Genomic DNA, 12,196 nt, shown 5'->3' with positions numbered 1-12,196 from the left:
CCCTTATGTCTCCTGGCCTGGGGCCCGTCTCTATAATAATCCACAGTAATTTATGAATGGGGTTAGGTTATTAACTTATTATTATTGGGGTATTATTAAAATAATTTAGTCTATAAAGTCAGAGCCGCTCTACCTACCTCCTCCCGGCACCAGAGACTCCTGCAGGGCAGCTGCCGCGGCGCCCCACCACTCACCAGGCTGCAGTGAGTCACAGCCCCGTCCCCCTTTACCACGTGACGGCGCGACGTGCTTGCTTGCGAAGTTTAGAAGTTGAACTTGTGAGTGAGAACTCCTGCGTGGGCGGGCCGCGGGTGACACCCCATCAGACTGGTGTCACTTGGTGCAGCCCGTACCCACTGCACCACCCTCGCAACGCCACTGTATCCAAGTTGTAATCGCAATGCGATTAATACAGGTTATATTAATCGCATTGCGAATTTAACTTACCACACTCTGCGTCAACTACGTAAATTTTCCATGGGAGTTTTGCCATGGATCCCCCTCCGGCATGCCACAGTCCAGGTGTTAGTCCCCTTGAAACAACTTTTCCATCACTATTGTGGCTAGAAAGAGTCCCTGTGGGTTTTAAAATTCGCCTGTCTATTGAAGTCTATGGCGGATCGCCCATTCGCAAACATTTGCAGAAATTCGCGTTTGCCAACGGAAAATTTTATGTTCGCGACATCTCTATTTAAAATGTTGTTTTTGTGCATTGGTTATGCTATAGTCACAGAGCCCAAAAAAAAAAAAAAAGCATATCCCAAGTAAGGCTTTTGCACACGAACGATACGGATTAGGTCCGGATGCATTCAGTGACACTCGCACCATTTTGCAATCAAGTTCAATCAGTTTTTTCTGCGATTGCGTTCAGTTGTCCAGGTTTTTTTTTTGCGTGGGTGCAATGCGCATTGATGCGTTTTTCATGCACGCAATAAAAAAAACTGAAGGTTTACAAACAACATCTCTTAGCAACCATCAGTGAAAAATGCATCGCATCCGCACTTGCTTGCGGATGCGATGCGTTTTTCACACAGCCCTATCCACTTCTATGGGGCCAGGGCTGCGTGAAAAACGCTGAATATAGAACATGCTGCGATTTTCACGCAACGCACAAGTGATGCGCAAAAAAAACAACACTCATGTACACAGACCTATTGAAATGAATGGGTCCGGATTCAGTGCAGGCGCAGTGCGTTCACATCACGCATTGCACCCGCACGGAAAACTCGCTTGTCTGAAAGGGGCCATTAAACATGTGTGTTATGCGTGTCAAAACCACCAATAAACAGCTCCCCACAATCACGTTTTTATGCAGCTGCTTTAACCTCCTCAGGACCGCCGTATGCAGGATTGCGTCTTTGCGGCAGCCCTGCTCTTCTCGCGAGACTTCCAGTGAACGCGCGCACACAGGCGCGCGCGTTCACAGGATCGGAAGGTAAGAGAGTGGATCTCCAGCCTGCCAGCGGCGATCGTTCGCTGGCAGGCTGGAGATGTGATTTTTTTTAACCCCTAACAGGTATATTAGACGCTGTTTTGATAACAGCGTCTAATATACCTGCTACCTGGTCCTCTGGTGGTCCCCTTTGTTTGGATCGACCACCAGAGGACACAGGTAGCTCAGTAAAGTAGCACCAAACACCACTACACTACACTACACCCCCCCCTGTCACTTATTAACCCCTGATCACCCCATATAGACTCCCTGATCACCCCCTGTCATTGATCACCCCCCTGTAAAGCTCCATTCAGATGTCCGCATGATTTTTAAGGATCCACTGATAGATGGATCGGATCCGCAAAACACATACGGACGTCTGAATGGAGCCTTACAGGGGCGTGATCAATGACAGGGGGGTGATCACCCCATATAGACTCCGTGATCACCCCCCTGTCATTGATCACCCCCCTGTCATTGATCACTCCTATGTAAGGCTCCATTCAGACATTTTTTTGGCCCAAGTTAGCGGAAATTATTATTTATTTTTTTTTACAAAGTCTCATATTCCACTAACTTGTGTCAAAAAATAAAATCTCACATGAACTCACCATACCCCTCACGGAATCCAAATGCGTAAAAATTTTTTGACATTTATATTCCAGACTTCTTCTCACGCTTTAGGGCCCCTAGAATGCCAGGGCAGTATAAATACCCCACAAGTGACCCCATTTCGGATAGAAGACACCCCCAGGTATTCCGTGAGGGGCATATTGAGTCCATGAAAGATTGAAATTTTTGTCCCAAGTTAGCGGAAAGGGAGACTGTGAGAAAAAAATAAATAAAAATCAATTTCCGCTAACTTGTGCCAAAAAAAAAAAAAAAGAAATTCTATGAACTCGCCATGCCCCTCATTGAATACCTTGGGGTTTCTTCTTTCCAAAATGGGGTCACATGTGGGGTATTTATACTGCCCTGGCATTTTAGGGGCCCTAAAGCGTGAGAAGAAGTCTGGGATCCAAATGTCTAAAAATGCCCTCCTAAAAGGAATGTGGGCCCCTTTACGCATCTAGGCTGCAAAAAAGTGTCACATCTGGTATCGCCGTACTCAGGAGAAGTTGGGCAATGTGTTTTGGGGTGTCATTTTACATATACCCATGCTGGAAAAAAAAAAAAATGGGAAAAGTTGTCTTTTGCCGAGATATTTCTCTCACCCAGCATGAGTATATGTAAAAAGACACCCCAAAACACATTGCCCAACTTCTCCTGAATACGGCGATACCACATGTGTGACACTTTTTTGCAGCCTAGGTGGGCAAAGGGGCCCACATTCCAAAGAGCACCTTTAGGATTTCACAGGTCATTTACCTACTTACCACACATTAGGGCCCCTGGAAAATGCCAGGGCAGTATAACTACCCCACAAGTGACCCCATTTTGGAAAGAAGACACCCCAAGGTATTCCGTGAGGGGCATGGCGAGTTCCTAGAATTTTATATTTTTTGTCACAAGTTAGCGGAAAATGATGATTTATTATTATTTATTTTTTTTCCCTTACAAAGTCTCATATTCCACTAACTTGTGACAAAAAATAAAAACTTCCATGAACTCACTATGCCCATCAGCGAATACCTTGGGGTCTCTTCTTTCCAAAATGGGGTCACTTGTGGGGTAGCTATACTGCCCTGGCATTCTAGGGGCTCAAATGTGTGGTAAGGAGTTTGAAATCAAATTCTGTAAAAAATGGCCGGTGAAATGCGAAAGGTGCTCTTTGGAATGTGGGCCCCTTTGCCCACCTAGGCTGCAAAAAAGTGTCACACATGTGGTATCACCGTATTCAGGAGAAGTTGGGCAATGTGTTTTGGGGTGTCTTTTTACATATACTCATGCTGGGTGAGAGAAATATCTCAGCAAAAGACAACTTTTCCCATTTTTTTATACAAAGTTGGCATTTGACCAAGACATTTCTCACCCAGCATGGGTATATGTAAAATGACACCCCAAAACACATTCCCCAACTTCTCCTGAATACGGAGATACCACATGTGTGACACTTTTTTGCAGCCTAGGTGGGCAAAGGGGCCCACATTCCAAAGAGCACCTTTCGGATTTCACCGGTCATTTTTTACAGAATTTGATTTCAAACTCCTTACCACACATTTGGGCCCCTAGAATGCCAGGGCAGTATAACTACCCCACAAGTGACCCCATTTTGGAAAGAAGACACCCAAAGGTATTCGCTGATGGGCATAGTGAGTTCATAGAACTTTTTATTTTTTGTCACAAGTTAGTGGAATATGAAACTTTGTAAGAAAAAAAAATAAAAAAAATCATCATTTTCCGCTAACTTGTGACAAAAAATAAAAAGTTCTATGAACTCACTATGCCCATCAGCGAATACCTTTGGGTGTCTTCTTTCCTACGCGCTGTAAAACGCTCAACAAGGAGGAACCAATGCTTCCCTATGGGAATGGTTCTCACCTGGGCGTTTTACAGCACGTACGATCGCGCTGTAAAACGCCCGACGCTCAAACAAGTACAGGAGCGTTTTTTTTGGGCGCTTGTCGCGCGTTCCCGTACATACTTTCGGAAACGCGCGACACTGTGTGTACGCTTGTCTCTGTATGCGCGATTGTAAACGCCCGTACAATCGCGCATACAGAGCGCTCCTTTCAGAACGTTCAGGTCTGAACTGAGCCTAAGGGTGTTTAAGCTATAGGGGCTGAGGTGGTTAAAAACAGTTCAAAAGTGGCACGGTTCTCCTTTCAAGCATTTTTGAGGCTGCTTTTCCCATTGAAGTCAATGGGAAAGGAATAAAACACATTGACACGTAGGTGGCGGATCTAGAGTGTATTTGGAGAAAATGCCAAAAATGAGATGTTATTAGAGGCAGATTTCTATTCTGATTTGCCACGGATATTTCCGCTCCCTTGCCATGTGAAGATAGCCATAATGGATGCTCTATTAGGTTTCTGATATTTTTTGCATAACTCTCCAACAAAAATAGCAGGTACATGACAGAATTGAACTTTTCAGGTTAATTCATATTATAGTCAATTGATGACCGATACACAAGGGGTTCCGTATCCGTAATTCATCCATTTAACCACTTAAAGAGATTGACCAGGTTCCTATATTGATTACCTTTCCTCAGGGTAGGTTATCAATATCAGATCAGTGGGGCCCCAACTCCTGTCGATCAGCTGTTTGAAGAAAATGCAGCGCTCCTGCAAGTGCTGCATTCTCTTCACCGTTTACCTGCTCATCATCGACATCGCAACAGCGAGCAGTGTAATTACAGCTGCTCCGTCCTACTCACATCAATGGGAAGGAACAGTGTAACTGCTCTTCCCATTGAAGTGAATAGGGATGGAGAAGCTGTAATTACACTGCTCGCTGCAGGTAAACAGTGAAGAGAAGGCAGTGCTCATACAAGTGCAGCTGATCGACGGGGGTGCCCGGGGTCAGACCCCCACCAATCTGATATTAATTACCTAGGATAGATCATCAATACAGGAAACTGGCCAACCCCTTTAAGGATGGGCCCATTTTTCTTTTTGAGTTTTCATTTTTACCTCCCCACCTTCTAAGGCCCACAACTTTCGTTCACATTTACGAGAGCTTATCTTTTGCAGGGCAAGTTGTATTTTTTTTAATGCCAACATTTAGTTTACCATATCTTGTATTGGAAAAATAGGAAAAACCATTGTTGTTTGGGTTTTGTTTTTACGAAGTTCACAATGCATTAACCTTTAGAGGACCCGAAGATTTTCCATTTTTTGCGTTTTAGTTTCTTACTCCCAGCCTTCCCAGCATCATAAACTTTTTTTATTTTTCCGTTCACATAGCCTTATGATGGTTTATTTTTTGCGGGACAAGTTGTACTTTCTAATGGCACCATATATGTTTGCATACAACCTAGTGGAGGAAAAAAAAATTCCAAATGGGGTGGAATTGGAAACAAAATGCAATTTTGCCACAGTTTTATGGGGGGGGGGGTTTACGGCGTTCACTATGCAGTAAAATTGACCTGTTAACTTCATTCTCCAGGTCAGTACGATTACAACAATACCACACATTTTTTATTTTATTTTTTTCAGTATTAAAATGCAAGAAAAACTAACTTGAAAAAAATTATTTTTAATCACCATATTCTGACCCCTATAACTTTTTTTGTAGTTATACATACAGAGGGCTCATTTCTTTGAAGGGCGATCTGTACGTTTCCATTTAGAAGCGTGTGACTTTTTGATCATGGGGAGCGCTGTTGCGGGAGCAGGAGCGCACGGCCCCCACTTCCGGACCACTCAGATGCCGTGGTCACATTTGACCACAGTATCTTAAGGAATTAAATGTATGTGATCAGCCTTATTGCTGATGGCATACATTGGCCGCTGGTCTCTGCTGTTTGAAACAGCAGAGGGGGCGCCATGGTTAGAGACGTGACCTCCACTGTACATATACAGTGGCGGTCACAAAGGGGTTAAAAACATCATGACTGCGATACCAGATTTTTGCAGTTTTTATTTTGTTACTTAAGAAATAAGGTTACTTTCACACTGGCGTTTTGGCTTTCCGTTTCTTAGATCAGTCATAGGCTCTCAGAAGCGGTCCAAAAAGGATCAGTTTTGCCCTAATGCAATTCTGAATGGAAAAGGATCCGCTCAGAATGCATCAGTTTGCCTCCGTTCAGTCACCATTTTGCTCTGGAGGCGGACACCAAAACTATGCCTGCAGCGATTTTCTGTCCGCGATGTGGTGCGAAGCAAGACGGATCCGTCCTGACACAATGTAAGACAATGGGGACGGATCTGTTTTCTCTGACACAATAGTAAGCGGATCCATCCCCTATTGAAGACATAATACAACCGGATCCATTCATGACGGATGCATGCGGTTGTATTATTGTAAGAGAAGCGTTTTTGCAGATCCATGACGGATCCGCAAAAAACGGTAATGTGAAAGTAGCCTAAAACATTTGAAAAAACAAACCCGCAACTTTTAATATTTCCATCCACAGAGCCGTGCAAAAGCGGATTTTTTTGGTGGGATTAGTTCTGGGTTTTATTGGTATCATTTTGGAGTACATGAAACTTTGATCATTTTTTATTCAATGTTTTTTGTAACACATGGTGAATGCATTTTATTATTTTTTTTCATTAAAAACATTCACCGCACAGGGAAAATATTTTTATATTTTAATAGTTCGGATATTTTTGGATGCGGCGATACCCGTTACGATTTTTTTCAATTGTTTACTTATTTTTCCATATGTTTATTTATGTGTACAACTGGAAAAAGGAGTCAATTTGAATTTTTAATGATTTTATTTTTTAGATTTAAATTTTTTTTACTGTCATTTTTATTCCCCTTAGGGGACTTTAACATATGATCCTCTAATCGCCAGTCAAGTCGTCATTTGCGGTGCCGTTGAAGTGAATGAGTTTGCATCCGATGCACAAAAAATGTGGATAGGATGCAGACAAAAACCACCGTCATGTGCATGAGCCCCAATTGAGACTGGAGAGTTACTTCTATCCATTGCCGAGGCTCTGCTCACAAATCTTAACACATTACGTAGATTGAATAGGTCACCCCCTTGTGAAAATCAAAAACCGCAAGGAATACTTTATACTGAAAAGAATAATTGCCTAAAGGATTCAAAATGATGTGGACCTATATCACCCAAATGTATGTGAAAGAGAATCTGTCACCATGGTTCTGGACTATTATTTGCAACAATACGAGTAATACTACTGCATATAAGAGGGGTCATGTTTCAAAGACCAGTGTTTTATGCCAGTCTTATATCCCCTGTGCTGCTAGAGGGTGCACTTAATGTCTGTCCGTGCACCTAGATTGAAATCTACTCCAGAGCTGGAGTACATTTCATTCGTTATTGACACCATGAAATTGGCATAAACAGTCCTCCCAAGTGTCCCTCTTTTTAACCCAAGTCCCTCTTTGATCCTTAAATGTCCCTCTTTTTGATCTAAGGTATAGATTTGCATTATTACGTGTACAATATTGGTCCCTATCTGTATATTCCAGCCTGCCTTTTATATTATTTTATTATTTGATGTAATTAGGATTTCAGAAATTTCTATATTCAGATAACGTTTGCTCTATTGTGTAAAAGAAATCTATTGAAGTGTATGAATATGCAGGAAAAGCGGATCTTTCACACAATGAACTAAAAGTGTCCCTCTGACCGTCTGCATAAACCATACTGAACATGCTGGACACCTAAGGCTACTTTCACACTAGCGTTCGGAGCGGATCCGTCTGATGTTTCATCAGACGGATCCGCTCCGATAATGCAGACGTTCGCATCCGTTCAGAACGGATCCGTCTGCATTAAAACTTAGAAAATGTTCTAAGTATGAAAGTAGCCTGAGCGGATCCGTTCAGACTTTACATTGAAAGTCAATGGGGAACGGATCCGCTTGAAGATTGAGCCATATGGTGTCATCTTCAAGCGGATCCGTCCCCATTGACTTACATTGTAAGTCTGGACGGATCCGCTCGCCTCCGCACGGCCAGGCGGACACCCGAACGCTGCAAGCAGCGTTCAGGTGTCCGCTCACTGAGCGGAGCGGAGGCTGAGCGCTGCGGATGCATTCTCAGTGGATCCGCCTCCACTGAGAATGCATTGGGGCCAGACGGATGCGTTCGGGGCCGCTCGTGAGCCCCTTCAAACGGAGCGCACGAGCGGACACCCGAACGCTAGTGTGAAAGTAGCCTTATCTGCACTACTTCTCATGTATTACAGCAGAATAGTCCAAGATGGTGGTGACAAAATCCCTTGAAAAAGGGCAGACCTATTGTGGGTTATAGGCACATTCAAAAATATCTCAGCCTTTTACAATGCTCTTCTTCTCTCAGCACATTTATTAAAAAAGCAGGCATAGCAGAAGGGGGGGTGGAGGACAGACACAATCCACTAATCTGGAATAATTATAACGGAAATCTATTCCAAGTTACACCTGGTGTAGATTTCAGTTTGCGGTGTATGGGCAGCACCCAATGCAAAAGATGAATTAAGAAGTGTGTGCCTTTTAATAAGCACATCTTACTTCAGGCTCATATACACGACCGTCTGTTTTTGTGGATCCGCAAAACATGGATATCGGCTATGTGCATTCCGCGCTTTGCAGAATGGAACATCCGACCCTCTCTAAAACAGTCCTATTCTTGTCCGTAATGCTCATGTTCTATTTTTATTTTTTTTCAATTTAAGTGAATGGGTCTGTATCTGACCCGCAAAAAAAAATGCAGATCAGATGCGGTCAAAAACCGCGGTCATGTGCAGGAGCCCTTCCGCTGACTTTTTACTAGGACTGGTATATCAAATGCTAGTCTTTAGCTAGGGCTCATGCACACAACTGTGGTTCATGTCTGCATCCGATCCGCATTTTTTTTGTGGATTCACTTCATTGAGTCCACAAAAGATTGGGTGACATCATGTGCTGTCCGCATCCATATGTCCATTCCGCAGCACCTGCAAAAATAGAACATGTCCTATTTTTGTCCTTTTTTTGCAGACAAGGATAAAACAGTTTACAGAGGGCAGGATGTTGTATTCAGTAAAATGCGGAGCACAATGGCTGTGTGCAGGAGCCCTAAGGCTGGGTTCACACCCGAGCGTATTCGATAAGCGCTGTTTACAGGCGTTTTTTGAGGCGTATTTTGGGGCGTTTTTGTATTTTGGTAACGCGCATTGTACGCGCGTTCTTGCTATTGACCACAGAGGCGTACAATGAAATACAGAGGTGTTACGCGCTACAATACGCCCCAAAGAAGCTCCTGTACTTCTTGGGCCGTAGGGCGTTTTACAGCGCGTTCGTACGCGCTGTAAAACTCTCAGGTGAGAACCATGTCCATAGGTAAACATTGGTTTTTGCCTGTTGAGTGTTTTACAGCGCGTAGGAACGCGCTGTAAAATGTTCAGGTGTGAACCCAGCCTAAATGTCACCCAGCAAGGTTTTCCCCAAGAAGAGAGACTGTTTAACATTCTGTATACTCTTAACTTCAGAGATAAGTAGCCGGCTATTTTGTTGGCCCAAAATAAAAAATATTTGAGGAGACACCAGCACCAGTTTGAGCCCATAGAATTTAATACCAACCTTTCTTTTGATAAAGACATGTCAAATATGTCAGAAATTGGGAACCCATCCTAAACGGTCACTACAAAATGTCTGCAGCAGTTTGGAGCGTCTGCATTTTACAGCTCAGTACGAAAACAATTTAAGGATTTAGATGAAGATCTCTGAACCAAAGCCTCTTTGAATTAACAAGGTATATAGATGTATTTGATACAGCTTTCATTTTTGATCATTTCATTTACACATAAAGGCAAACGTTCTTAGGCTACTTTCACACTGGCGTTTTAGCTTTCCGTTTGTGAGATCCGTTCAGGGCTCTCACAAGCAGTCCAAAACGAATCAGTTTTGCCCTAATGCATTCTGAATGGAAAAGGATCCGCTCAGAATGCATCAGTTTGCCTCCGATCAGTCTCCATTCCGCTCTGGAGGTGGACACCAAAACGCTGCTTGCATTGTCTGACGAAACTGAGCCAAACGGATCCGTCCTGACACACAATGTAAGTCAATGGGGACGGATCAGTTTTCTATGACACAATCTAGCACAATAGAAAACGGATCCGTCCTCCATTGACTTTCAATGGAGTTCATGACGGATCCGTCTTGGCTATGTTACAGATAATACAAACGGATCCCTTCATAACGGATGCATGCGGTTGTATTATTAGAACAGATCCATTTTTGCAGATCCATGACAGATCCGCCCAAAACACGAGTGTGAAAGTAGCCTTACATTATTTTCTCCCAACTTCTACTTATTTATTTTACTTTGCGATCAACATGTGGAGACAAGAAGGAAACCTGAATACTGACTATACATGTGACACAGAGACTGAAAATTCTACAATGGACCGATAAAGGATATCAACCAGCGTAAAATCATCATTACCACTCTTCCACAAAATCAGAGATCTAGAAGGTAAAGATTTAGTTAAAAAAATTAAAATATATAAGACACTTACCAGAGAGACACACAAACACAGCAACAGGCTCAAACTCTTCTCAGCCACTCCTCTGCAGAGAGCTCGGGAAACCAGTTATCCCACTGCCAATATTGTCTTACCTTTGCTCACACTATTCTGACACTTTTCTATTAGGGCCTGACCCCACCCAACATCACATGAATCAACTACGACTGATTGTGACAAGCTGAACGCCACGCATCCTTGGAATATTGACTGCATGACTGTGTCCACACGTTCAAACAGAGCGCCTAGGTTAAGACGAGCCGCAGGACTTGTCATAGATTAGATACATCCTCTGGCAGTCCACGTGTCTGGAATGAAATCTACAGCAGTTCTGAGTAAGGACTCATGCACATGACGACGCAAAAAAAGGAAGCCGCCCGTGTGCCTTCCGCAATTTGCTGAACGGAACGGGCGGCCCATTGTAGAAATGCCTATTCTTGTCCGCAAAACGGACAAGAATAGGACATGCTATTTATTTTTTTGCGGTGCCACAGAACGGAGCAACGGATGCGGACAGCACACGGAGTGCTGTCCGCATCTTTTGCGGCCTCATTTAAGTGAATGGGTCCGCACCCGAGCCGCAAAAAATGCGGACCACAACAACGGCCGTGTGCATGAGGCCTTACCATAGATGTCAGTCTTGTTTTATGCCAGAAAACTGGCATAAAAGAACATGGCTCTGCCCCCTCCCTTACAATGTCTCCTTCTTAGGGCTCATTCACACAAACAGTGTTTGTTACATGTTTTATACTTTGGACTTTTGTCCATGTATGGATTAAACCTATGATTTTAAGGCCCCTTGCAGACGAGTGAGTATTCCGTGCGGGTGCAATGCGTGATGTGAACGCATTGCACCCGCACGGAACCCGGACCCATTCATTTCAATGGGTCTGTGTACATGAGCGTTGGTTTTTTCACGCATCACTTGTGCGTTGCGTGAAAATCGCAGTATGTTCTATATTCCTGAGATTTTCACGCAATGCTGGCCCCATAGAAGTGAATGGGGCTGAGTGAAAATCGCAAGCATCCGCAAGCAAGAGAGGATGCAATGCGTTTTTCAAGGATGGTTGCTAAGAGATGTTGTTTGTAAACATTCCATTTTTTATCACGCGCGTGCAAAACGCATTAAATCGCATTGCACCCGCGCTATAAAAACTGAACAACTGAATGCGATCGCAGACAAAACTGAATGCCCTTGCTTGCGAAATTGCCCAACGCATTCGCAACGCATCCGGACCTAATCCGCTCACGCTCGTCTGCAAGGGGCCTAAGGCTAGGGCTACATGGCAACATGTGTCGCAATGCTAGTTTATGGACTGTCGCAAAAAATCCATCCAGGATGGATTTTTGTGCGACTGTCGTGTCGCAGTGTGACACCATAGACTAGCACCACTTTTGATAACTCTTCCCCCGTGTGAACACGAGCATAGGTTCTCCTAATATCTTAGTGCCTCGTTTCTTCCATAGCGATCGCTGCCCAACTAATCATACATACATTCACACGGCCGTATTTATGTGTCTGCATCAATTTTGCGGAACAGATGCTGACCCATTTATTTCAATGGGGCCTCAAAAGATGCGGACATACTTCCGTTACTTGGCCCTGCAAAAAAGATATAGCATGTCCTATTCTTGTCCGCAATTGTGGACAAGAATAGGCATTTCTATCATAGGGCTGCCCGGTATCCTTG

At 43.7% G+C, this 12,196-nt stretch overlaps 1 protein-coding gene across 1 annotated transcript in view; it reads right to left on the bottom strand.

The window, feature by feature from the left end:
• LOC120993420 (cell cycle control protein 50B-like) overlaps positions 1–10,595 on the bottom strand; it is a 69,972-nt gene extending 59,377 nt beyond the window's left edge. Inside the window, exon 1 of the mRNA XM_040421927.1 lies at positions 10,500–10,595. The gene's annotated coding sequence lies outside the window, so the exon portion shown is untranslated. The remainder of the gene's footprint in view (positions 1–10,499) is intronic.
• Between the last annotated feature and the right edge of the window lie 1,601 nt (positions 10,596–12,196).

This window comes from Bufo bufo, chromosome 3 (genome assembly GCF_905171765.1).
Source record: "Bufo bufo chromosome 3, aBufBuf1.1, whole genome shotgun sequence".
NCBI lineage: Eukaryota > Metazoa > Chordata > Amphibia > Anura > Bufonidae > Bufo > Bufo bufo.
Note: the sequence above shows the minus strand (reverse complement) of the source record. Positions and strands in the feature narration are given on the sequence as shown.